Here is a 27793-nt window from a genome sequence, read left to right as displayed (position 1 = left end):
TCGCTTGCCATTTGGCCCTGATGACACCACATTAAGTGATGTTGTATATGTAAATAATGTATATGATTTAATTAAAGTAGTAATAAATAATTACTAAAGCAGGACATTTATTTTTAGTTACAAGACGAATTACAATGATAAGTTGTTTATTTAGCACTTTCGCCAAAGCACTCTACATAGAACACTTACATACAATTCTCGCCCAGGCGCAGATGGAACTCGTTGATCGACTTTGAAAAGCTGAAAGGCTGAGTGGGCCTTGCTGGGAGTCAAACCTGCAGATCAAACGCAGATTACAGCAATGAGCTCTAAACCTGCTGAACTACCTTCCTGGCTTTCAATTAGGATGCTGCCTTGATATGCCATAATGTGGGGTCATGATATGATAGGGATACACTACTAAGCAAAGCAAACATAGGCCAGCGGCTAATACAGTTGCAAATGGGCAGTTCGTCATCTTATGCCAATTTAAGCCTCACATGTGAGTTATGAATGTTTACATATTTTGGTGCCTTTGAGCCCTGGTAATTGCTTGCATTGAGTAAATCAGTAAACCGAGGGAGACTCCTCCATAATCCCTATTTCAATGCAAAGCCCCTCCCACAGATTCCCTTGATCCTGAAATCTTAAAGATTTATAAGAGGGCAAAGGTTCTGCTCCATGATCAGCTCCATCATGGCTTCATGGCCCCACTGGCGAATATTGTGACGTAGTTCTGTTATGTAAAAGGATATTCTTATACCACTCTAAGGACGCACCTTGTCTGATGCTGGGTATTTCTAGTGGGGAGGCTAAGGTGTCCAGGGATTTCCCTTAGCTAGTGGTCGATGGCCTGGCTGTGGGATGGGGAGAACTCACTGATCGCCCTCATTTAGCTCTGTGCCGTTCGGCAGGGGGCTGTCACATTCCACATAAAACTGCTTCTGGATTTTTCATCACCACCTCCTCTGATCATATTCTCTCCTCCACCTCCTGTGTGCCACTTGTCACCACCTCTTCCTCTGATTTTACTCTATCTGCCATTGTTGGGGCTGATTTTCTATACTCTGCCTTGGTGGAGAGATGTAGAAGTCCAACCTATATTGTGACAGGGACAACTCTGGGAGCTGTAGCCAAACCAGTTCAAGGTAGCAGTGACGAGAGGTCTAGGTTAAGTCTCAAGAGGTGGTGAGCTTGTAAAGGGTCCACAATGAGTACACACAATGGGAATCACAAACTACACATCAACAGTATGTATACAAATACAGTTATTTATTTATGTCCAAATATCGCTATGAAAAATGACTACTAACAGGTAGAAGTATCACACAACAGTAATAATAGATTAAATATATACAGCCACTAGAGTAGGGCATAATACTAATCAAACTCCTGTAAAATAAAGTGCAGATTAGTGTTATGTACTACAGGTCCACAGAGATGTAACCCTAACTTCAAAAGTCCTTCCATAAATTGTCTTGGGCCTTATGCCTAAAAGTTCAGGAAAGTTCCGACACAGTTTGTGATGCAGGAAAAACAAAGGTACGGTCTCTGAGGTCCAGTGAACAGTTCCAATGGTTAGGGGACAGTGTATTCTAACCAATAGAAGTGTCCCCAACTTTCGGAAGGCTTGTGCGAGCAAGCAATAGCAAAGGTTTTATAAAAGTTAGGAAAACTTTTAAAGGGAGTTTAGGGGCACGTACGAACCACTGTAACTTACCCCCACAGTCCAATTCGTCCCAGGACTTGGCAGGTCAATGGAGAAAGGTCCAAGGTTGATTTTCCTGCCGTCAGCCTCAGTCCCTGATTCGCAGGGGTTGCAGGTTTGAGCTGATCTCCGGTCAGTGTCTTTCGCTGGTGCAAGGAATCCCAGATGAAGAATGCAGAAAAACACGATGCATGACCCTTCACAGGACTGGCCTTGACTCAGGTAAGTTGTTTTGGACAGTGGTCACCAGAGCACGGCGATGCAAAGGGCCTCACTTGTTGCGGTCAAACTTTCCCTCCTATCTCGAGTCCATTTGACGCTAGGACTCCGAAATTTTGCTAAGGCAAGTCTTGCAGGACAAGATGATGATCGGCCAAGATCCAGGTCTCAACTCGGAACGGCGATGCCAGCAGCACGGTAGCAGCAGAAGTTGGTCACCGGGCCTCCTTCAGTCGGGACTCCGGTCTCTTCACGGGTCTCACAGCTGGACAGGAGTCTTGGCTCCTTCAGGTTACTCCAGGATCTCTGAAGAGTGGGTGCAGGGGTCCTCTTCTTATCCTAAAAGCCAGGTAAGAGCCGAAACATCCACAAGCCAATAGCAGAACTAGCCCCACACACACCCCAGCAGTGGTCCAATCGGGACCACTGGCGGGAACACTCATGCATACCACTCAGACAAACTGAAACCAGTTTGTGGATTGGGACCAGACAGTCCCAGCCGACATCCTGCCGACAAACACAAAGAGCCCTCCAGTAGCCTGCCAAAAGCATCTGCTTTCACGGGCACTGGAAGTCCATATAAGGATTTTCCTTGCCTCTCAAGCCAGGAAGAAGGCTAAAGAACAAGATGGCCAAAGGACAAGCGAAAAAACCATGTGGCACGGCCATGTTATTAGCCAAATGCGGTAAATGCGTTAAGGCTAAAAATGAAAAGCACCACAAAATGGTAAAAAGTCACTGCTGCCACCAGCTTGTCCATTTAGCATACCTAGAGTAACCAAAAATCCACTGAGTGTTAGTCTAGGGCAAAACAAAAAGTGTACCCCATTGTAATGCATTGTAAGATGCATTTTACAATGATAAAAGTTACCACAAGAGATAACAAGTTACTAAAAGTAGTAACAAAGTCACAAGACTAAGGGAAACAATGATTCCCAATACTGACAGCCTGAAGGACATGTCAGTTTCTCCATGACAGATGAGCAAAAGACAGTGTAGTGAAGCTTAAGGCTTCAATGCACTGTAAAAAGTACAGGTCAGGATAAAAAATAAAAGCAAAAAGTGTGGGCTCCATTAAAAATGGAAGGAAAGGTGCAGTAAAGAGAAATCTTTCCTAACAGCCATCTCTTCTGCTTCTCCTTTCTCAATCTCCTCTACTCCCTCAAACACTCCCCTCTCCAATCTTCTCTAAATGCACGCCACCTGCTTCTCCAAACTCCAATACCAGTGTGTCGCTTTGGCTTTCCTGTTTCTGGCCTGTCGAAGTACCCTACCTTATTCTGGGGACTTATAGTGAAGTGATCAAGGGGGCCGGTGACCTCCCTACGCTAGTGGGTGATAGACCTGATGTTAATGTTAAAGGATATTTTTACCGTGCACTATCACCACCGGAGTGGTTACCTCCCACCAGTGTGCAGAGGACAGTCACATTCTGCATGAAATTGCAACAGGCACTTAAATGGTCTAGTCTGGAGACCCGCAGCCTCTCGTGGAACAATGGGGGGTCATTACAAGTGTGGAGGTAGCCATGGTGCTTTTAGCACCATGGCTGCCTCCAAAGTCGTGTCCGGGTTCTCTGAATGGGGACTTACTGGGTCATTCCATCCTTGGAGGACCCGGTAAGTCCCCATTCAAAATACCCTTCCCCATTCCCATTCAAGCCCCCATAGGGCTAAATGGGAATGGAGAGGGAGCTAACAATGGGCCCGCAAATAGCGGGCCTGTTATTAGCTCCCTGGTCCCTTAGCGGCTCCCGCTAAGGACGGCTGGTTTTACCAGCCGGCCTTAGTAGAACCCGCTGGGGGACCTCGGAATGCAGCAGTAAAGGGTTAACGGCACCGGCATCCTTACCGGCGCCATTAACCCCTTACCGCTGAACTCGTAATGATCCCCTATGTCTCTTCCTCAAAGAAGATTGAATGAGATGTAGGCCCCAACCTCATCAAAAGCTATCATCATAACACAGAACCTCTTACTGTGATTTTAGGAATGGCTCTGGTAAAAACACTGGCATGCACCGACCAGCACAGACAGAATATCCATGATGGCAGACGAGATTCTTAAAGTTGTGGTGCCACCGCCAACCAGATAACAAAAGGAAATACATGCTACAGCTGACCAGGGAACGCTATTAGGCTGACCAATCACCCGGGTGCAATGCCCAACATAACAGATGTGCGGGCACTAGAGCCCACACCAGCCCCATGGAAGGGCCCACATACATGTAAAAGGCACATCCCAGGAAGGGGAGGGGGTGGGTGTTTAGGGTAGGTTGTAACAGTCGTGTGGCGAGAGTTGGGGATTCAAGAAGGAGTCCCTGGACGGAGTTGAATAAGAGACTCGAAAGAGATGGGTGGCTGCAGGTGTTGGGGAGGAGTGCAAACAGGAATTTCCAGGAGCAAATCATCAGAAGGTGGTTGGAGGGAGACCACAGGAGGATGTAGGAAGAAAATCACAGGATGAGGCAAAAGGACAGCTTCAAAAGATGTTAATTGGTCAATCAAATGAGCGGTAGGAGGGAGAAACTCAAGAAGAGGTTAGAGAAAGACACCCTGAGGTAGTTGGAAAGAGACATCAATAGTTGATAGGCTGAAGTTGATTGGAAGAAGGGATTACAAAGAGGTAGAGAGCCAGGAGAGAATCCGGAGGATTAGCGGGTAGTAGATAGGTGAGAGTAGGAAGAAACAAGAGGGCACATATATCCAAAGACAGCGGGTAGGTGTGAATCCCAGATCTGTAAAGGTCAAGCCCACAGTGAGTGGAGGAACACCAGGACAAGAACAGGAGTTGGGGTAGTGTCACGTAGGGTAGTCATCTGGACCCTGGGCAAGGGAGGTGATGAGGCCCTCTTAAGCACATCTGTGGAGACTGGGGCAGCAGGCTCTTTTTTTTTTTTTTTTTTTTGCAGGGTTTTCTAAATGTTCCAAAATCTGTCTATCGGGGTTTCCCCATTGTCAAACACAGTACGGACAACTGTGTTTTTCCATTGTATGCAAAAATGTATCTTTTTATTGCTTCGTGTAAATTATGCATAGTTATTTTGAAGCAAAAAAGCACAGATTATGTTGCACTCCTTACTTTCACCTTGAATTCTTGGACTTGTAGTCCTTAATTTAGAACGGGAAAGGAAAACTACACTTACAAAAATACAAAGAATCAAATAAGGACTTAATGGGCTCCAGTTGCCTGACATGGTGCAAGATAAGAGCCGGAAATACATTTTGCAGTGAACCCCAAGACATGCACTACCCAAAGATAATATAAATCATAGTGTTCAAGAGAGGAAGCGGAAGGCACATGGCGGACAGAGGCAGTTCTATCTGTACATTCGTTTGAATACAGGACAAAGACCAAAGCAATCTTCTTTTGGTTGAGAAATAATAGTCTGCTCACACAGATGACAATGGAGTGCTGGGTACAAATATAAAGTTTGTATATTTATTAGGTGGATGGTTAAATAAGATCTGGAACCATAAACAAGATCTGGATATTTAATTTGCTGAGAGTTAGGGACCCCAAATCACAAATATAACCCAGCTATTCTTTAACTTAACTGTACTATTCCATTTTGCTTAAAACTTTGAAATATGGGAATATAAGTGACCTTTCCTTGAGCCTGTTTCCCAATAGAATGGACTATTGTTTGATGGGGATCCCTGGAATGCAAGGCGCTGTTTGATCAAGTAGTCCATTTGGATCTTCTCTGACTATCTGCTAACTGATTTTTTCAGTCTTGTAGCTTCAGAATCTAATAATAAACTCCAAATTGCTTGTTTTTGAAAATACATGCCACATTCAATAAATTATTAGGAGGAACATATCATCTGACTTATTTCAATGTAAATCCTATACAGTTTGAAAAGGTCTGGAAATGCCCAATAAATGGCATCATAGACTTTGCTGTTTATCTTGAATACAGGAATCCATTTGTGGACATTTTCAGATAAAGCCCTTGTTAGGGAGAATTTTCATTTCTGTGCTAATTCCCTTCACCTTGGAGACCCCATCATGTATTTTTCCTGACCAGGGCGTTTGTGTTTTACTGTTTTATGGAGTCTGACAAACTCCATAGGCATCTGATTTTTGTACAGTGACACACAGCACCCTAGGTGCAGTGCCACTAAGAAATCCCTTGGACTTCTCTTAATGTTTAATTACATTTTCTTGGGTGAACTACCGTTCCCAAGAATAGAAGATGATCCCTGTTTTACTTACCTTTCTCTTTGTGGGACCAGCACACACCACCCTGTGTGGAGTACTGGGGAGGGGGAGTTACTTAGTAATTCCCTCTCCCACTTCTCATGTATAACATTTTGTTACACTAACTTACTTTAAATGGCTGGTGGCAGTGGTGTACTTTTACTACCATTGTGCATTTGTACCGCAGGCTGAACCCTCAGCTGCAGTACAACACCCATGGGTGACAATTTTTTCCAAAATGGCATCTGTCCTCTTTTTCCGTCTTTTTCTGTTTGTTTGTTCTTTCTTGGCTTTTACTCTGTTATTTGAAACCAGTTTGAGCCCTTTGTGTGTTTTGCCTTTGGCAGGCTTCAGCCCGCCCAGGCTCCTAGGTGTCTGGAAAGGTAAGAAGTGAGGAAGGGTCCCGAAACTTCCCTATCCTTTGTCTCTAGGTGTGCATGAGTGAAACCAGTCCTGATTAGCCAGCTGGACAGCCACCCTGCTGTGTGATTGACAGCCTAGGCTGTGAATGAATGGGAAATTGCACAAAAAGCAAGCTTTTTGGGACTAGAGGCAGAGTCGACCACTGAAGAGTAACATCCGAAGAGGAAGACGTGAAGAGACGCCAGCAACACCCACCTGGGCCGTGAAGGGCCTGGTGAAGCCCTGCAGCTGTGCTGACCCCATTTTGATATAGACTGGGAAGACCTGTACAGGACGACTTCCTCCCTTGGGCTGGTGGGACCAACTAGCCTCAAGACAAGCTTCCATTTGGTGCAACCCCTGACTTGCTGTGCCTCACCAGAGCTGCAGAAGCCCAATGCCATGGGTCCTGTGACCATTGACGAATGCATCGTCTTGCGAAGTCCGAATCCGTCCAAATCTTCGTGGGCATCCAGAGGACTCTGTAGAAGCAGGACATTTTGATCCAGAGTCCCCTCACCAGAGTCCAGGACAGAGGGAGCAAGCTTCTTCCAACCAGAGTTTTCATTCTTCATTGACGCTGAGGTGCCAAAACACCAAAGTGCTGCTAAAACAAAGGAAATACATTGCTGGGGAGTCCCTCTCCCGAGTACTGCTGCAGGAGCCCGCCAGATGTCCTCCCTTTCGTCACCACGACCAAGGTCCAAGAACAAGGGTCTGCCAAGCTGTACCAAGGAGGAATCCAGCGGGAGCATTTTTCTTCAAATCACAGGTACTATGGGGCATGGGGTTTTCACCTCTTAGCAATAGGTTGTGCTTCCTATCTTGCGAAGTGCTTTTTGGAGTTGATCTCAACTCACCTGTACTGGCCTAACAGCTTGTGCTCGCTACAAAGTATCTCACTTGAGTTACCATGATTTATTCTGAACTTACTAACTTTGTCAAGACTTTATGTAAGAAGAAGTGCATCAGAACTATTGGCTTTGTCCATTGACTTTGGCTGTCCTAGCTCCCTAAAGGCACTCCTCTGAAACTACTGGCGTAGGCAGTACTTGTTCCCTCATAGGTTATATTTGTTGCCAATATTATTGCTGGGATAAAAGCTTACCTGCCTCCCTTTAGGAGATTGTCATTGTTTTACAAACCGTTGAAACTATGTTCTAAAATGTATTTTAACCTTTTCTTCCTTTCACAACTCAATAACTGAATTGGTAACTGAAATAAGTCTAATACTGACCTTTGCTGAAGTCACTCTGTGCGCTGGAACATGTGTTAGCATGAGAAAATTCTTTACCAACTTTTATTGTCTTTTAAAAACCGAATCCTAACTTTGATTGAATGTTGCTAGTAGATAAAGCTTTTTAAAGCATTCTTATTTAAACCTTGTGTATATTATAAATAAATATGTGTTTATAACTTTAAGTGTGTAAGTGTTACTTGGCTACTTGTACTTACTGATTTCAATTGTATAGCTCTACAGCTCACATTACCCCTCTTAAGATAAGCCTGGCTGCTCAGTCACACTACCAACTTGTGTAGTACAGACCTATATTAAAAGGTGGGTTACCTAATACAAAGCAGATACGTCTTGTGTAGTCCTCACCAGTTGGACTGCACTCATTCTTACCTAACAGCCCTAAAATTGAACATTATTTTTGGGGGCAGAAATTGGATTAAATCCAATTTTACTTAAATCCAAAAAGCCTACTCATATCCCACAAGCAAGTTGAGACCGGACAGGGGACATTTTGAAAGAAGAACCAGAGAGGCTGAGAGTGACTCGGAGGTGCCCTGGAATTTGGTGAGATTTGCAAGAGTACAAACCTTTTCTTTGTTGACATTGAACTTTGGGACTGCCGTGGTCCGAGAGAGACAGTTGGTGCAAGTCCAATACTCAACTAAAAGTCGCAGGGATTATGGCAAGAGAATGGTATTTACATCTTGCAAAATTCTTTTGTTTTTTCTGTACATGGAGCATTATAAAGAAAGGATAAATCGCATGCAACACTTATGGTTTCCTTCCTCCCACAGTTTTCTCATCATTGATATCTATCTCTCAGTACAGCTGCTCTTCGAAAACCTTTCTGCCCCTGGTGGTGCAGCGTGGCCGTGAGTGGGCTCCACATTATGCCTCTATGCTCCATGCTGAACACCTCAAAGTCCTCTGATTTTAAGACCTGTATTTACTGCAGACATCAGCTGTCCATGACCATCAATTGCTAGCTGATTGCTTCTAACCTCTAATTAATTTGTATCACGCCTAATATCCTCAGTGTTGTTTTATATATTTTATTTTATCTTCTCCTGCATTGCAATTTAAAACTTAAATTGTAAATACAATTCAAAAATGACAATTGTCACTGACCGACTACATCACAGCCAAGTGCCTCAAGCCAAAAAAAGGGTGGCATCAGCGCGAAACCTGTTTGCGACTGTTCAAGGCAGTTCAACGGTCGGTGTGGAATTCTGCATGTTCTATCCTTCTCTGTTCTCTTTTTAAGTCACTGAAGCCACAGTAAGCCTGTCAGCATCAGCTTTGAAAAACTACATGAAACACACTCTGTTGCTCTTGAATAACAATCAGCGGTTGTTTACCTTACATACGTGAAACAAAATCTAATTAGACAGGCTTCAAAAGCAAAGTTATTCTGCAACTGCTACTCCCACAAAGGTTTCAGAATATTCTAAGCTCAAAATTGAGCTGCACTTATTACTACTAGGTCTGCTGTTAGGAATGCCATCGCACTAGCTGACTTCATTGAATTGCATAAATTAGATTTGACTTTTATTACTGAAACCTGGTTCAACAGCAGTTCCTCTATGCTACACATGCTTGTCCCTCCTAACTTTCAAATTACGTGGCTTAATCACGATAATCATAGAGGAGGAGGAGTTGCAGTCCTTTTGAACCCCTTCTTTTCTCTCTCGAACTTTAAGTCTCAGTCCTGAGATAAATTATCCCACTTTTTTACTTTACCCTAAACTTATCCCCTAACTGCTCCTTTTACAATGTACTCTGCTACTGCCTGCCAAGCTCTGCTAAACTTTTCCTAGATAAGTTGGATGAATTCCTTGGGACCAAAGCCCTTGATCACTCTAGGTAACTTACGTTAGGAGACTTTAATATGCAGTATGATTTTCAATACAACCCCAATACGGTTAAATGAAAAGAGATGGTATACTCTCACAATGTATCTTCACTTTTCCCATTGATAGGGACATTGGGCTGCATTACAAGTTTGGTGGTATTTCAGTTGTAAATCTGCCAAAATACCAGCCAATGGATTTACTGTTACCGACACTTGGTCTGGCGGAATTACTGCCCGATTACTAGTGGTGGCAGCCGGTGTGAGTCCACATTTGTTAGAGTTCATAGGGCTCCATGGGGATTTCGCCAGAATTATTGCAGGTGGTAATTCCACCAATTTGGCCGTTTTTGGCAGTAAGGCAGAGGAATTACCTCCAGAATTCTGCTACAGGTTTTTCCTCCACCTTACCTTTAAACCCATAGGTTGGCATTGCAGTAATACAGCGGTAAGACATTGGTAACTCCGTTACCACGGCATTGCCACCGTTTTTGGCCGCAACGCCAAACTCGTAATGAGACCTAATTACGAGTTCAGCGTAGGTCGTAGTCTTGACCTAATTCTATTAAAAGGATCTGGAATAAACTCCCTAGTGGTCCCCTGATTCGATCATTTGACAAGGTTTTTTTATGATTCGGTATGAACATCCTAGTCTAATAGCAAACCATATTAACCCTGCCTCACATAGTTTTAAAGATTGAAATATCATTAAAGAAAAGGACCTCTCTTCAGTCCTAGTTCCCGCTCAACACAACTCTTTATGTGAGGAGTACTTCCAGCTCAACATGACTAATTCGTCCAATGCTTGTGATAAAATCCCTTCTATAAAAACTAGACAAAAAAAAGAAAATCAACAAATGGCTTTCAAATTCCCTGTGGGTCCTCAAAATTGACTAACGTAAAAAAGAGAAACCGTGGCAAAAAAATACAAAGACCCAGCTTCCTGTCTTGCAGCTAAAACCACCCTCATAGAATACAAGAAAGCCATCTTCTCTGCCAAATCTAGCTTTCTACAGAAAAATATTAAATGGTACAATGTCCTTTCATTGACACCTGTTTTTTAGGACCAGTGTTTTTCAGCGAAATGTTTGCCGAAAAAAACTTTTCAACATTTATTTGGGGGTGGGAAAGGGCAAATTAATGGTTAGTGCGGGTCGGGAATAAATAAAATTGGTAAATGACAGGGGGCGTGTGGGGGAAACCCCTCCAAAAATAATAAAAATACATTTTCAAAAGGTTTTTTTCAGCAGAAATTCAACCGAAAACATGCTGTGAATATACCTAAAACATTGTTAGAGATTATTACAAGAATGTGTAATCCACACTGCATATCCTCTAACTTTCCACCCACACCACAACTGGCCAACAAGTTCAATGAATTCTTTTAGAGTAAAGTCTGCCAAGGAAAAGTAAGCCAGAGCCTACTTTGTTGACTAGCCTTAAAAGTTTTTATGTTAAAATAATTGGCAAGATTGGAAAAATTAACATGTGGGAACCATGTGGTCAAGTTATATGCAAAGAAAGTGTAAATCACAGGCCTAAAATAAAATTCAGTTTTATAGCGATGACTTGAAACGTGCATGGACAATATTACAACCCAACCAGACAACATAGAAATCGTTATATTAACATTTTGTGTATGGTTGTAGTGAGCGGCGACTTATTCATAATGAGTCGCGACCTGCCACCCGTCTGCCCTTTATGAAGGAGGAAGTAGCACAGAGAACAGTGAACAGGATCGCTACCTCTCCCTGCAGGAATCATGCAAGTCATTCTGGTGCATGACCAATGGGCCATGCCTGGCTTGCACATACAGCTCTCTGACATGTTGAGGGGTTGAGCATCACAACAATGGTTTAAAATGATAATTATGACATATTGTTTGCAATGGCACCAATATGTATTTTGCAGTGGCAGTGCCAGCATATCAGGTGTACTGTTGGTGACCAGGCATCTATTGAGATGTTCCATGGGTTAGAGAATTACTTGAACATTGTATGGTGTTTTCGCCAGTTTTTAGCAAAAACAGTCCTCATAATTTGTACCATTTCAACACAGTTTTGAATGCTAAAAATCCCCTGCCAGAATTTGAACATATGCAAACAGGTTCCCCACAGATCTCTGCAGTACTCTCGCTTTGTGTACATAGCCAAAAAGGATCAACCCTATTCATTGTTCTCCTATCCCAGGACTCTCCTCAATATTCCCTCTCGGTATTCACCAATCTGTCTTGAACAGTGCTCTATTACTTAGTAACTAGGTTTAAGCTATATTAATCCTATACATATCAAAATATATACATACAAACCACTGCTCACTTTTCTCACCCAATAACTTAATTAGTACTCTTGTTTGGTAAAACATAGGCTGAAACAGAACTCGCAAATCCTGTGTTTTAAGTCCTGGCATTGATAGCTGTTAAGATGTATTTCTCAAATCTGTCCTGGTGGACAGATTTTCTGAGGCCATCCTAGTTATAGTGAACCGGCGGAACTCTGAGAGGTTAGCCAAACCCAATCAAGGTAAGCGTGGAGAATGGTCAAGACGTTGTCTCAGGAGAGGTGAGGGAGGTCAGGGGTCCACAATGAGTCCACACAGTAAAATACAAAATGATTCTGCTTAGACAAGTAACTTCAAACATACTATATTTATTATAGGCCAAATTACACACTATAAAAATGAATCCAGCAGGTAATATTATCCCACAACCCTCTAAATATAAAACGTATATACAGTCACCTTTGGTTATGGAAATGCATACCAATTACTTACACACTTGAAGGTAAGGTAAGTGGTTATGCAATAGGAAAACCAGTACACAGGAATAGCAGCCCTAACTTTGAGTCCAATCCCTAAGTTGAACAGGGCCTTGTGCCCAAAGGTCACAAAGTTCCTTTAGGAGGGGGGACAAAGTGAGCAAATGTTCCTGTGGTGGTAAAAAAAAAACCAGAAGACTTCGCAAGGATTTTACTGTTAAGTAAGGTACTTTTTCTATGTTCTAGAATGGCTGTTTAAGGAAATGTTTAAAAAGGGAGAGAATGGAATAAACCAAAGTTTATTCTAAGATGTATTATAGGGTAGACGGGTGGATGTACATATTACGATTGCTCAGCAGCCTTGCTCCGTTTTTCCCAAATTATTTGGCAGGTCGACTGGGAGTTGCTAGAGGTATGTTTTCCCACCATTGGATCCAGTAGATGATGCCCAGGAGCTGCGGGGTGCAAGGAAGATTCCGATCAGGTCCAGGATCTGAGGGCAACCCTCTTCCATGAAGGAATGCAGCAGGCAGGCACTGATGCAGGCCTCTTCAGAACACTCTACCAGACGAGAGGAGCCGGTTCCAGTGACAATCACTGCACGTGGGTGACAACAGGTCTCTTTCCAGTTGCAAACTAAGAGGCCTTCCAGGAAAGGACTCCTTGGTGCTAGGAAGCTGAAACTTGGCAGGAAGGCTACTTGTAGGATGAGCTTGTGATTAATTAAATTCCAGGCAAAAATACGGAACTGCAATGCTTCTGGTGCCGTAGCCCAATTCAGAGCTGGTCAGTCAACCTGGTGGTCGAGGGACAATTCTTAAGGCTCAAAGCTGCACGAATGTGAGAAGACGTTGAGACTGGTTGCTCCCAACAGTCCAATGGTCGAAGCACTGACAAGCCTTCTCAGATCAGGTGGTCCAGTAGGGCTGCACCGGGACAGTTGCAGGAAAGGTTGCCAGGTCTTTTCAGGAGTCATCCACAGGTCTTCAGTCGGCTGCACGGCTACACAGAATACTTGGCTCCATTGCTGATCTACTGGAATGGCTGCAGGACTCCTGTTCTTATCTTACATTCAGGTGAGTTATCAAACGCAGCCTTCCAATAGCAAGAATCCTCACCACTCACTCATCCAGCAGTGGTCCAATCAGGGACCACTGTGGGTCTTTTTAATGCATGCATACTAGACTTTCTGGCACCAGTTTGTGGATTGGTACCAGGCTGTCTCAGACCACTTCCTGGGTCCACACGTGCACTAGCCCACAAAAGCAGCAGCTTTCCGGGCAAATGCATGACCATATTAGGGATTTCCGAACATGAGAGGGCAGGAAGAAGGCCAAGAAACAATATGAAAATCCTTGTGGCATGGCCATTTTAGGGCACTAGCCACATTTAATAGCCAGTTGCAGTAAGTGTGAATGCGCACACTAAAAGTACTGCAAAAATGATAACAATTTAACTAGTGCCACCAGCTAGTCCTTAGGCACAAATAAAAGTAACCAAAAATCCCCAGTGTAAAAGTCTTGGGTGATGCAAAATTATCCCCATGCACTGCATGGAATGTAACCACCTCTTAGGAGTCCGTCAGTCAAGTTTTAGACCACAACACGGAACTGAAACTGCGCTTATCAACCTTAAGGCACAAATAGACGCACTGAGAGACGACGGCAAGGCAGCACTTCTGCTGTTGCTTGATCTTTCAGTGGCGTTCGACTTAGTTGACCATAGGATCCTATGCAACCACTTGGATTCTGCTGCCCATTTCTCACAAGAAGCGATTGGATGGATCCAATCATTCCTGGACAATAGAACAATGCACGTCTTTTCACCTTTAGCAGCCGCTGACCCCATACCTAGCAACTGCAGTGTGCCTTAGGGCTCCTGTGTGTTCCCTACCTTGTACAACATCTTCACAAAGCCCCTTGTTGATGATCTAGACGTCCTGGGTATCACCTACACTAATTATGCCGATGATACACAGATCCTCATCCCGTTGACAGGCGATTACAACAAGGATTTGACCTTTGTGAATAGAGTGTACCTCATCATCCAGGCATGGATGGCTTCTCATGGTCTATGCCTGAATGATGACAAAACAGACCTTCTCATTCTCGGCACCCCTGCGAACCTTAACAAATCAGGCCACAACTACTCCACTCTCAAAATAGATGGCAACAACATTACAGTAGCCAAGGAGGTCAAAACCCTCGGCTTCTACTTTAGACTCCACGCTAACCTTTAAAAAACAAGTCAACTCCATGTCCTCATCTACTGCTTACACCAGTAAATTAATCCGAGCAGCCAAGCCTTTCCTTTTCGCTAACAACTGTATCACCCTAGCAAGAGCCCTTGTCTTATCCAAACTGGATTATTGTAATGCCCTATGCGTAGGGAGTAACAAATACATCACTAACAAGATCCAGATTTTACAAAACAATGCATTAAGAGCAGCCTTAAGCATGCCGAAGAAAGCCCACATTTCTGACATTAGAAGATCTAACAACTGGCTCTCCACGAAAGACAAAATCCTCCTCAAAGCAGCCTCCCTGACACACAAATGGCTCCATAATGCTGCCACACAATACCTCATAGCGAGATTTACGAGACAACCATCCAACCGTCCCACGAGAACTGCAAACGCTAACCTTCTAACGGTGCCCAGATTTAAACGCACAAAGACTGGTTGTAGCAGCTTCCCGGTCAAAGCTGCCCAATACTAAAACTCCCTCCCTCTGTCCTTGAAGGAAGACCTACCTTACCCACGCTTCAGGACCAACTTCATCCACTGGATTAAGGAAAATGACTTATGACCTGTCACTGCTTCCACAATGCTGTATTTCTTCCGATTGTACATATTGTATATACTGTCTATGGGCCTCATTACGACCCTGGCGGTCCGGAAATAACGGTGGCGGTAAACCCGCCGCCACCGTTGTTTCCGGACCGCCTGATCCCGACCCCTGCAGGCGGGAGGTGATGTTCCCGCCAGGTCTGACCTGGCGTGTTTAACACCTCCCGCATGCAGGCGGACGAGGAAACACCGGCAGCATTACGAGATGCTGCCGGTGTTTCTCATGATCCCGATTCCCATTGAGTCCCATAGGACTCAATGGGAATGGGGATTTACACCATTCCGCCTCCGTGATTCCCGGAAAACCGGGGTTGTAATGCCCCGGTAATTCCGGGAATCACGGAGGCGGAATGGTAATACGAGTCCGGCGGTAACCAGGCGGTTTTACCGCCGCGGTTACCGCCGGACTCGTAATGAGGCCTTATGTGTCTATGCCTTTCTTATGCCTGCATGCTGTACATATTGCCTGCCTTCAATTGCCTGTATAAATGTATATAATTCTTGATCTCATACAGCAATGTAACCGAAGCTGACCAACCCTCTTGATGCCTATTGCGCCCTGATACCTTCGGGTCTGGTGTGCATTACAAATATTAAAACACACAAAAACAATTAAACAAACAAACTGCATTGTACTATGCTTTGTGCACTGTAAGAAAGTTACCAAAACCGGTAAAAAGTAAAAGACAAAAGGAAAACATAGTTTCCCAGTATTGACAGGGTGAAGGACTGATCAGTTTGACGATGTCAAAATGAGCAAAAAGTCCAGGGAAGTGAAGTTGAAGGCTTCACTTCTCTGTATAAAGTCAGGACAGGAAAAAAACGAAAGCAAAAAGTTTCGTTGTCCATAGACCATGGAGGGAAAGTTTCTTATAATAGAAATCTTTCCTGACAATAGCACATGTAATTTTACATGAATGTTTAGTTTTATATATGTAAGCAGACAAGCACCAGAATGCAGTGCAGTTAGTAGTTTACCACGTTGGACCTGTTCTCCAGCATGGGGTCTGGCATGGATTCACATGCTCATGAATATTCCCCGTCGTCAGGCTGGGAATCCTCGGTAAAGAAAAAACCAGTATCAGTTTCGTTTCTGATCTGTCTTTCGTAGTAATAACCAATCACTGGTCTCTGCGTCATACTGACCACAGCCAATGACTGCCCTCTACCTAAGCACCGCCTCTGGCAGCCATCTTCAGATTTTTACCGCACGTTCATGTGTTGGGATCCTCGTGCTTTTGCTCTCGAGCGTTAGTGCTATTTTTTTCACGTTTTTTCTCAAAAACTTCGTTTTTTCGGTCAAAAGAGCCTCAAGCTCCACCGACTCTCCATCCGATCAACGGGGACCCGTTTCGGATTCGTCTGCGCCCCTCAAGGGTGAAGATTTCGTCGAGCTACGCTTTTGGAGGACTCCAGAAGTTTCTCAGGCCCGGCCATGGCCCAGGAGAAGGGAAGCTCGACGCCCGGAAAGCTGTTCAGGGTCTGCCCTGGATGCCAGCTGCAGAACGTCTTCAAGGAGGACGAACACTCTTTTTGTCTTTACTGCCTACATGAGGACAAGACGCACGTGGAGAAGAACTGTGCGTTTTGCGGCAACATGTCGGAGCGGACCATGAAGGACCGCCATCAACGTCTCGCCAACTGGCTAGAAGGGAAGAGCCCGTCCGGCGAGAAGAAGAGGAAGAAATCCGAGCGGTCTTCTAAGACCTTTGAGGACGCCCCGGCGACGGGGGTCCAACATAAGGCCAAGCACCGCGAGTCCGCTGGCACCGAGAGCGCCGAACGGTCGGGCTCTACGGGCGCCAGGCAGGGCGCACCCTCCCCGGCACCATCAACCACGAGCCAACGCTCTGGGTCGGGTAAGAGGAAGGCCGAGCACCCGGCGAAGCTCCTGGAGAGGCCCCGGTCGAGCTCGAAGGCGGAGGGGGAGCGAGGCAGTGTCCCCCCCCTCAAGGATAAGGCGGTGAGCGCACCTAAGGTGGTGAAGGCCTTAATCCATCCGGCCAAGCCCTCTATCGAAACTGTCGCGGCGGCCCTGGCTCAGCCTGTGGAGGCTACACCAGTGGTGGCGACCTCGGGGCTCAGAGTCTCCCTGCCACCTCGGAGGGAGTCCTCTTTTGTGCCCATCGATAGGACCCCCGTGAAATCCCCCGTGGGGAAGAAAAAGGGGGGGCAGGGCGTCGTCGTAGATTCGGCCTCAACCTCGGAGGAGGAGCTGGTCGAGGTCTTAAGCCACGGCCTCGGCGTGGAAGAAGACCGGCCCGTCGGGATGGATCCCGACGCAGGTGACGACGACATCGTCGAGGGTACCGACGGGGCCCCTGATCGCCCGTCGGATTCCCCTCTGCCAGCGCCGCGAGACAACTCGGCGGCCATTTTGTTGGCTATACAGTCCTTATGCTCTGAGATAAGGACGAGACTACCGTTGCCGACGGAACCTCTCCCGTCGGGGGACCCAGAACCGGGACCTTCTGGTGTGCCCCCTACCAAGAAAAGAAGGATCCACCCTCCACCTCCTTTTCAGCCGTCGCGCCCCTTCCAGCCCTCCTCCCCGTCCGGATGATACGGGGACTGACACGGCAGCGACGGGTACGGACGACGAGGTATACGACGAGGATGTACCGTCGTCGCCTCCCACCAGGGCTTCTCCGCCCGACGAGATTGGATCGTTCCACTCAATGATCGCCAGGGCATCCGAGCTTTTCCAACTATGCCCTGAGGAGAAGAAGAAGTAATGTTTCCTTTATCAGCGGCGCGAGGCCAAGAGGAAGACGGTCCTCGCGGTGCCTCTATTGGACGACATTTGGGATGAGGGCCTCACCCTCCTCAAGAACCCGTCCACGACGCCAGCTAGAAGAGACCGGTACGAGAAAAAGTACCGGGTCCCGGACACGGCCCCCCTGTGCCTCCGGGCGCAGCCTACCCCGGACTCCGTCGTCTCCGCGGCGGCCAGGAAAAAAGCGGGGGGGGTGCGGCCTCCACTTCGACTTCCCCACCGGACGGCGAGGGAAAGAAATTGGACGCTATGGGACGCAGAGTCATCTCATCTGCAGCGACGACGATTAAAGCTGCCAACGCCTTGGCTATCGTGGCCCGATACGACAGGGAGCTCTGGTACAAACTGGCTCCCCTGCTGGACTTCTTGCCGGACGACAAGAGGGCAGAGGCCCTGGAGATCCTGCAGGAAGGTGAGGTGGCTTCGGACCACGCCATTACCGTTGCGACGGACATCGCCGACACTGGGTTCCGCCAGGCGGCGTGGATGGCTCAAGGCTACGGACTTCAGACCAGAGTCCTGGACATGCCCTTCGATGGGAACAACCTGTTTGGGAAAACGGTGGACGATTCCCTTCAGGCCATTAAAGCGGACACCGAGACGGCCCAGGCCCTTGGAGTTCTGCAACAACGACGGACGCCCTTTCGGAGCAGCGGAGGCAAGGGCACCTCCAAAGGTTCCGGCGGCGGTTTCTCCTCCTACCGTCAAGCGGCCCGCCCGTCATCTCAGGAGGCCTACAGAGGACGAGGCAAGCCTGGCGGACCCCGCCGTCGTCGCCAAGGACAAGGCGCTAAAGCCTCGTCGAAGCAGGATTGAACCGGCCGGGGGGTCGGGCCCCCACCGAAGCACCCCGGTGGGAGGCCGGCTGGCGAGCTTCATCAGCGTGTGGGAGTCCATCTCCACCGACCGTTGGGTGCTGGACGCCTTGGCCCGGGGCCACGCGCTCGAGTTTCAAAGAAAGTGTCCGCGCGTCCCCCCCGTGGCCAGGAAAGAACTTCACGTCCCTCAACTTCTCCTGGAGGTGAAGGCGATGCTCAAGAAGGGCGCCATCGAACTCGTCCCAAAGAGGCTGCGGGGCTCCGGAGTCTACTCGAGATACTTCCTTGTGAAGAAGAAGATGGGGGGGATGGCGCCCCATCCTGGACCTGCGACGTCTGAACAAGTTCATCAAGGCGCAAAAGTTCCGGATGGTCACCCTCCAGCACGTCCTGGGTCAGCTGGAGGAAGGAGACTTCCTGTTGTCGTTGGATTTGGAGGATGCCTACTTCCATATTCCCATCTTGAAGGGGCACCGAAAATTCCTCAGGTTTGTGGTCCAAGGGCGGCATTACCAGGCGGCTCAGCTGCGCCGCGAAGGGATCCACGTCTACCCCTACCTGGACGACTGGCTCATCCGGGCCAAGACAAGGGAGCTCGCCGTGGTCCACACGGCAAGGACCGTCCAACTTCTCATGGACCTGGGATTCTCCGTGAACTACGCCAAATCCCAGAGCAAGGCTCAACACGGTGTCCCTTCGGGCCTCCCCGTCGGAGGAGAGGACCAGGACCATCCTGGGCAAGGTGCAGCGGATGTTGGTGGCCGACGCGGCCAAGGTGAGGTCCATCAAGTCCCTCCTCGGAATGATGTCTTCCTGCATCTACCTCATTCCCATGTGCAGGCTCCGGATGCGCCCGTTGCAGGAGTTCCTGGACGCGCGCTGGATCCAAACGACGGGCAACTTCGAGGAAAGGATCACACTCGACGAGAGTTTCCGACGAGCGATCCGGTGGTGGGGCACCCGCGCGCATCTGACGGCGGGCATGGCCTTCCAGACCCCAGTCCACCAGGAGACAGTGACCACGGATGCCTCCCTGGAAGGGTGGGGAGCGCACACCGAAAATCTGCACGCAAGGGGCCTTTGGCTCCTGACGGAGAAATCCTTACATATCAACGTCCTGGAGCTCCGTGCAGTGTTTTGGGCCCTCAGGTCCTTCCTTCCGTCCCTCAAGTGCAAGGTGGTGAGGATCTTCACCGACAACACCACCACCATGTTTTACATCAGAAAACAGGGCGGAACCAGGTCCCCAGCACTGTCCAAGGAGGCGCAGGACCTGTGGCATTGGGCAGTCGCCCAAGGGATGTTTCTGGTGCCGTTTCATCTGGCAGGGATAAAAAACACCATCGCCGACTCACTCAGCAGGGAGCTGCGCTCGTGCCACGAGTGGGAACTACGGCAGGATCTAGTGGATCGCCTCTTCCGACGGTGGGGCACACCCCAGATCGACCTGTTCGCGACGGCGACGAACTCCAAGTGCCGGAGGTTCGCCAGCAGGTTTCCCCAGGCGAGGAGCATGGGCGATGCTTTCTCGTTCCCCTGGGAGGGCCTGTTCCTCTACGCGTTCCCTCCTTTGCCACTGCTAATCCGGCTCGTCAACCAGCTCAAGAGGTCACGGTGCAGGATGATCCTCGTCGCACCTGCGTGGCCGAGGCAGATATGGTTCCCGGACCTTCTGGACTTGTCAGCGTCCCCGCCAATCAAGCTGCCGGTGGACGCGGATCTGCTCTCCAGGGAAGGAGGCGCCATCCTCCACCATGACCCGAAATCGCTGAACTTGCAGGCCTGGCTCCTGCAGCGCTAGAGTTTGGAGGATACGACATACCGGCCGACTGCAGAGAGGTTCTTGCAAAGGCCAGGGCGTCCTCGACTCTTAAATGCTACGGACACAAATGGAAGAGGTTCTCTGTCTGGTGCCACGCACAGAAGATTAACCCTCTACGGATTACGGCTCCCCAAGTTCTGCCGTACCTGCTGACGCTGGCCAAAGCTGGCCTGGCACACGCGTCCATCAAGATTCATCTTGCTGCGATCTCCCGATACACCAGAACCACGGGACGGACGTCCTTGTGGTCTCATCGTCTGGTGAAAGAGTTCATGAAGGGACTGTTCAGATCGTTCCCGCCGGTGAAGGCTCCGGCCCCGGCGTGGGAGCTCAACGTGGTGCTGACCAAGCTCATGGGACCTCCATTCGAGCCTCTGCACTCGGCCCCATTGAAGTTTCTGTCGTGGAAAACAGCGTTTCTTGTGGCCATCACCTCCGCACGACGGGTGGGAGAGATCCAGGCCCTTTCCTGCAAGGCCCCGTACTTGACTTTTCACGACACGAGGGTAGTGCTCAGGACGCACCCCTCCTTCATGCCCAAGGTACCGTCGGACTTCCATCTCAACGAACCCTTGGTGTTGCCTGTGTTCTTCCCGTCGCCTTCGTCGCCGGCTGAGAGGACTTTGCACTCCCTGGATGTGGCTAGAGCGCTGAAGTTCTACGTGGACCGCACGAAGTGTTTTCGGAAGACGTCACAACTCTTTGTGAACTTTGGACCTGTCAATCAGGGGAAGGCTCTCTCGAAGGCTTCCATTTCCAGATGGCTCTCCGGCTGTATCATGTACTGTCATCGGTTGGCAAACCGACCGCTGCCCGGCCGTCCGAGAGCCCATTCCACCAGAGCGATCGCAGCTACCACGGCGTTCCTTTCTGGTGTGCCCCTGCTGGACATATGCAGGGCTGCTACGTGGAGGTCGACGCACACCTTCACGAAGTTCTACTGCGTCGATCGGGTTTCCAGGGAGGAGTCCAGGGTCGGCCAAGCAGTGCTGCGCAACCTGTTCGCCTGAGGTGAGCCTGGTGAGGAGGTAAGATGCTTAATGTTGAGTTTGATGTAATGCTTAATGTTGAGCCTTTGCCACCTCCCGTGGTTGTGCATGTGTGTACTGCTATGTATTCTTTATTCATGAGCATGTGAATCCATGCCAGACCCCATGCTGGAGAAGGAACAAGTTACTTACCTGTAACTGTTGTTCTCCAGCATGGGTCTGGCATGGATTCACATGCGAACCCTCCCGCCTACCCCTCTGCGGCTCTTCACTTGGTCATACTGCCACTTCACGTGCTTCCAAATCTGAAGATGACTGCCAGAGGCGGTGCTTAGGTAGAGGGCAGTCATTGGCTGTGGTCAGTACGACGCAGAGACCAGTGATTGGTTATTACTACGAAAGACAGATCAGAAACGAAACTGATACTGGTTTTTTCTTTACCGAGGATTCCCAGCCTGACGACGGGGAATATTCATGAGCATGTGAATCCATGCCAGACCCATGCTGGAGAACAACAGTTACAGGTAAGTAACTTGTTCCTTACCGGGACCTTTTCCAGACCGGCTTACTCCGAGTCTGCCGGTAGGGCCTGAGAACTACCGGCAGGCCTGACCTGCTGCCAGTTCAGGCCCCTACTGGCAGAAAAATCACAGATCAACAACAGTGATGGTGCTTCAGTGTTCCCATTCCCATGCAGTCTTATGGGTCTCAACATGCGTTCTGCCGCCGCCCGTTATATCCCAATATTACCGGGATATCGCACAGTGGGAACGGTAAGCCGAGGTTGCCAGTAGGCCAGCAACCCCGTAATGAGGCCCAATTGACTTAAATGTAAAATTTAGATTAGTGCTTAAATTCATGTATTGGGACAAGCATAGAGGTGGACTCTTGCATATCATCGCAAATTCCATCTTAACGTTTAATACAATTGAGGTACTACTGACTTAAAACAGAGAACTCAGTATCTTCAAATAAAAAAAAAAAGAATTCAGTTTTACCATACACAGCAACACGTACCGCTAGATGTACCTTTTCTTTTTGTTGCAAGCTGGGACTCGCACGGGTTGTCTTTTTTCCCCACCCACACACACGCTGAGCAAAAACCAATTACAGCTGTAGCTTTATTTTCCCCATTGCAAAGTGATGCTAACCGAAATAAATCTAAAGAAACACAGTGAGACTGAAATGATCACAGCCCCAGCTTTGCTTCACATAGAATGCAGATTTTTGCGCCCCCTCCTTTTCTAATCAGCCAACATTTGTACCACTTGGTGACAATAGCCACAACACACATTTCCCATTTACTTTTGTTATTGATAGTTAACCCCTTGTTGGAACACTGCCCCAAGCCCTTTAAGTCTAGATGCAGCCCCTCCTCTCACCGTGCACACAGTGTTTGACTGTTTGCTTTGCATGAAGAGGAGAGGGAGGGGCAGGGGAAAAAGGCCAAAGGACTTCAGACACCAAAATAAACAGTCACAATCTTACAGATAGTGTCACTACTTTGGGGCTTTGGTGTTGGCCTTCCCATGGGGCCAGGGCAGTGCTGCCACTAATCAAGAATCCCCTGGTGGGCGGTGCAACGCGGGCGAATCCCATGGGATGGAGAAACCCTCTTAAAAGGAGTGATGCTAAACCAGGGTATGGGCCCTTTAAGAACCCAGGTCACTTGATCATTCCCTGTTGTAAAAACTTCCAATCTGATTCCTTAGCTGATAACTTGGCAGGTAATAATGCTTTGGGTGATCAAGTCTTTCCCCCTCATATTAACGACCACTCATGGAGGAAAAGTAAAGAATTCACGAGAGAGCTTTTACAAACCAATGGCCAAGAACGTAATGATATGCCGGGGGAGGGGGGAGCTCCCTATATAAGCTGAAGAGAAAGAGAAGTCAGCGACGAAGGAGAAGACGAGTGGAAGGCGTAGTAGAAGAGACACATACAAAATATCGAAAGGTCCAATACCGCAATCTTCCAGGCGAGCCAATACCCAGTGACAGCTTACGGCGAGACCAGAAACGAGGAACTACAACCACTAGATCCCAACCTAGTAAGCCAACCCAGGCCAGCAAAGGTGTGAAAACAATCAAACAGGGATACTTTAGTCCAGGTAACCAACCGATGATTGGAAGAGGAGAGGCCGGGGATGCATAGAGAGAGAAATTGACCTCCCTTCTATATCCCAAAAATGCAGACCAGACCTGGGGTTCAAGTAGTAGGATACTATAAAACTGTTATTATGCTGAACTTCCAGACCCAATGCAGAAGGCCGGGAGAAGCGAGGTCCAGCGACCGACCCTGTGGGTGAACAGTTGTAATAAGAGAGCACTTTGGCCAAACTGGGACCTAGGAAGAGAGGCCTACCACAACTAAAGGGAGAGGTGACCCAAAAGAAAAGAAGAACCACCGCAGAGCCACCGAACACCTACTCATCATGAAATCCAGGGTAACAGTAACGCTGTTCGGTCACCCCTCACCACAACACCATGGAGGGGTTATCTTCTTCCTTTTTCCTCTGACACCTGGAATGGAAAGGGGTACCACAAAAGGGTAAAAACTTGTCTAGAATAGTGTCTTTAAGAATTTTTGGCAGACACCCGCTAGGGTTCCCTTTGATACAGAATTCCATACGAAGGCATCCTAAGAGTTCGAAGCATCGCCACGTCGCTACACAGGATAGGCTCACCCAAAATAATATACAAGGTGGGGGCACGATGACACCAACAATCCGTTCACATCGTAACAAAGCACGTACCCCAGGCATGCCTGATTACAACCAAACCAGCCAAGAACCTGGAGAACCCCCCACCCTTCTGGATACCTTGAGTGCACACCAGGCATCCCGCCACTCAAAGATATTCTCGCACTCTTCTTCATCTCGGTATAGCCTCGGCCATCAGAATACAAAAGTGGAGTAATTGAAGATGGAATAGAACAACATCAGCAAGTCGTATGGTTCTGACATCCAAGAAAGAGCCAATGAATAAGTCCTTGAACCAAGGTATTTGGGGAGACGTAAAGTTTGGGTGTGGTCGGGAAGCTAACCAACAAATACCCCGTAGTGTAGATCACTTTCGGTCTCAAGTACCTTGCCAATTCCACAAGGAGGTTGAGGGACTGGAGCAAGATGCACTACTACCAAAATCCTTATTGTCCCAGGCAGGACCACATAGACTTTTGAGTTTGTTTGCCTTGGAAGATTTTCATAGAACTTTGTTTCCTACACGAACACTTTGAGCCTTACATTTCTTTGGAACTTTTTGTTTCATCACAAGGAGCACCATTTGTCTCTACAAGTAGTCCACTGGGAGGAGGGAGCCATCCCCAAAAGTTTATCGGAACTATGTTTTGAGACTTTTCCTTCATCCAGATAAACTCCCCTTTTTTCGAAGGGAGAGGGAGTCATTCCCTTTGGAGCACAGGGATCTTCTATTTATGTTGGATTTTGCTGTAGCATTAGGGATAGTAGGGTTTTGACTAGGACTGTTTATTTTAACAACTCGACTGACCTTTCCACCTGTGTTTCTTTTGTTAGGTAGGGAAACCACCTTGGAATAGGGATAGATAGGCGTTTTCTTTTTGTGTAATAATAAAGTATTGTAGAACATGCCTTCTCTCTGACAGTCTCATGTTTCCTTGAACGCTGCAACACATAGTGCTCATTTTGGTGTCTGGGGCTTCTGGGACGCTTCAGATGAGCAGCCAGTGGCTTGAAAAATGACTGGTTGGAGACCCTGGCTGTAACCAATTCCCTTGACTCAGTTCAGTGCATTGTGGACTGTGCACTAGAAGTTAGAAACTGGATGCAGGGGAATAAACTACAACTAAATCACTCCAAAACGGAGGTTATCCTTTTGGGCCCAAAAAACACCTGAGCACCCAATCCAATCTGCCTCTTTGCCCAATGCTGTTTGATCTCCCACTGTCTTTTGCTTGTCAGGTAAGGGGTGTATCGGCAATCTAATTCGGACCTTGACCACCATGTAGAGTAAACAGTCAAGGCCATCTACTTTCGCCTTTGACTCCTATGACCTATTCTTCCTTTCCTTCCAGAGTCAGACCGACATATTGTGGTTTCTCTCAATAACTCCAAATTGGTTTACTGCAACTCCTCCCTAACTGGTATCTCAGCAAATCAACTTGCACAGCTACAAAAAGCACAATATCACAAAATGCTGTTGTGAGGCTCCTTTTTCAGGTTTCTAAATTCTTATCCGTCTCCCCATAGTAGAGGAATCTCCCTTGATTATCAGTTCCTGTCTCTCATTTTGTTCACATAGGGGACATACGTTTTTTAGTTCAGGGTCCCCGACTATGGAATTCACTTCCCACCGAAATCAGAAAAAATGAATCCTATTTGGCCCTCAGAAAAAGTGTGAAACCCTATGTCTTTCAGTAATCTCTATCTACCTTATGTAAATTTGCGCCCAGAAGTAGTTTAGCCTGCCCGGTTTCTCCTCTCTCAGGAGATATGCCCATGATAAATAACTCAAAATAAGTAAATGTCGGATCCTCATAGGATCTGTCTTTATTGCCTCAGAGAAGAATAAGACACACAGAATTGTGGGTTTGTGCCAGCCGATGCACCCCAAGGCACTTTGGTAGCAGAAGGTAAAGTTGTTCAGAGGGGATGGATGACAAAGAGCTCTTTTGAGGTTGTGCAGTGCAGAACCCTATACCGATTAACAGTACCAGGCCAGTAGGACAGCAAGAAATAAAAGCACCACAAGAGGCCACATTCCCTTGGCGGGTCTTCAAAACATAATTCTTGTTCCTTATCAAGGTAACTGAGTTGCCGATCCGGGGACTTCTCAGAGGATCAGGCACCACAGGTACCTTTCCCCACCCAATCCTCCACCCCAGAGGTGTGGGTGCTTTTCAGGTTAAGATGCTTAATGTCTTTGTCAAGGCCCCAGCAGCTCTGTCCCCGGTGCTGATGGCTTCTGCCACGGCGACTGGCAGCTTTGGCCTTGGCACAGTCGGTGCCATTGGAGTCCACTGTACTCGGACAAGCCTACAGAAACTCCAAAAAACATCTCGACCATACCCCCATGGGCTTGGCCATGACAAAAATGGGTATCTGTGTGGAGGCTTCACCGCTCCATTTGACGACATCTGTCTTCAGGCCTGACCCTTTACTGGTGTCAACCAGTGACAGCAGCTCTAGGGTTCTTTGAGAGTGTGCTCCACTCCCTATGGGTGCATTCATGTCTCACATGGAAGACATTTATGATGAAGAAGGAGATCCCATTCCCTTTGGATTGGAACTTTTACACCCCCGGGAAATTAGAGGTTTCCCAGAGGAATTGTATGGGGAAGGTGGTGACTTGGTGAATCTACAAGATGCTATTATCCTGGACATCTCGCCAGAGTTAGACATGCGCCCTGCTTCTACCACGGTTAAGCATCAGGGTGCGTTTCGGCCCCTCTAGACCGAAGGTGCAGTACGAGCTCACAGCCATTCTGAACAAGAGAGACCTTGCTTCCCTTTAATCAGGCAGTAGAAGGGCCGGTCTTAGAACTGTGGTCTAAGCAGGCCTCATTCTCTACAGTAGAGTGGGACCTAGCCAAGAAGGACAGGCCGGCACCCTCTGACCCACAATTCCTTTCTACTCATGCATCCCCAGAGAGATTATTTGTCCAGGCAGCCACAGCAAATCTGAGGACATCTTTTCTGTTTTTGTCACCAGATCGGGAGAGCAAGAGACTAGATGCCTGGGGAAGAGACGTTTTTGTTCAGGCGGCCTAAGATCTATCAAAGAATCCTGCGCCATAGCCACATTTTCTTTTGGCCTATGGTCTGCCATTTCAGAGGCAGCTGAACACATCCCTGCAGGCGACATGAGAGATGGTTTTAAAGCCCAAGTAAAGGATGGCAAAAAGGCTTCTCACTAGATCCTCCAGTTGGGCCTAGATATTTCCCACTGCGTGGCTAGGGTGGCTACCACTGGAATGGTGTTGCAGAGATATTCTTGGTTGAGGACATCAGACTTCTCCCAGGATGTACAGGCAAAGCTCTTAGAAATGCCATTTGACAGCATTAATCTCTTTGGGATGAAGGCAGATTAGTCCCTCCAGATTCTCCAAGCTTCTAGGGGGACTACCAAGTCTCTGGGCCAGCAGCTAAGCAACAACAGCCTGCAATCCCCACATGCAGAGGCAGGGGTTTTGTGCCCTGGCTTCTTATGCC

At 47.7% G+C, this 27793-nt stretch overlaps 1 protein-coding gene across 3 annotated transcripts in view; it reads left to right on the top strand.

Moving 5' to 3' along the window:
• STAT1 (signal transducer and activator of transcription 1) overlaps nucleotides 1-27793 on the top strand; it is an 876601-nt gene that overhangs the window by 833694 nt on the left and 15114 nt on the right. The window lies entirely within an intron of this gene.

The sequence above is a fragment of the Ambystoma mexicanum genome, chromosome 9 (assembly GCF_040938575.1).
Source record: "Ambystoma mexicanum isolate Mex_15411 chromosome 9, UKY_AmexF1_1, whole genome shotgun sequence".
NCBI lineage: Eukaryota > Metazoa > Chordata > Amphibia > Caudata > Ambystomatidae > Ambystoma > Ambystoma mexicanum.
Note: the sequence above shows the minus strand (reverse complement) of the source record. Positions and strands in the feature narration are given on the sequence as shown.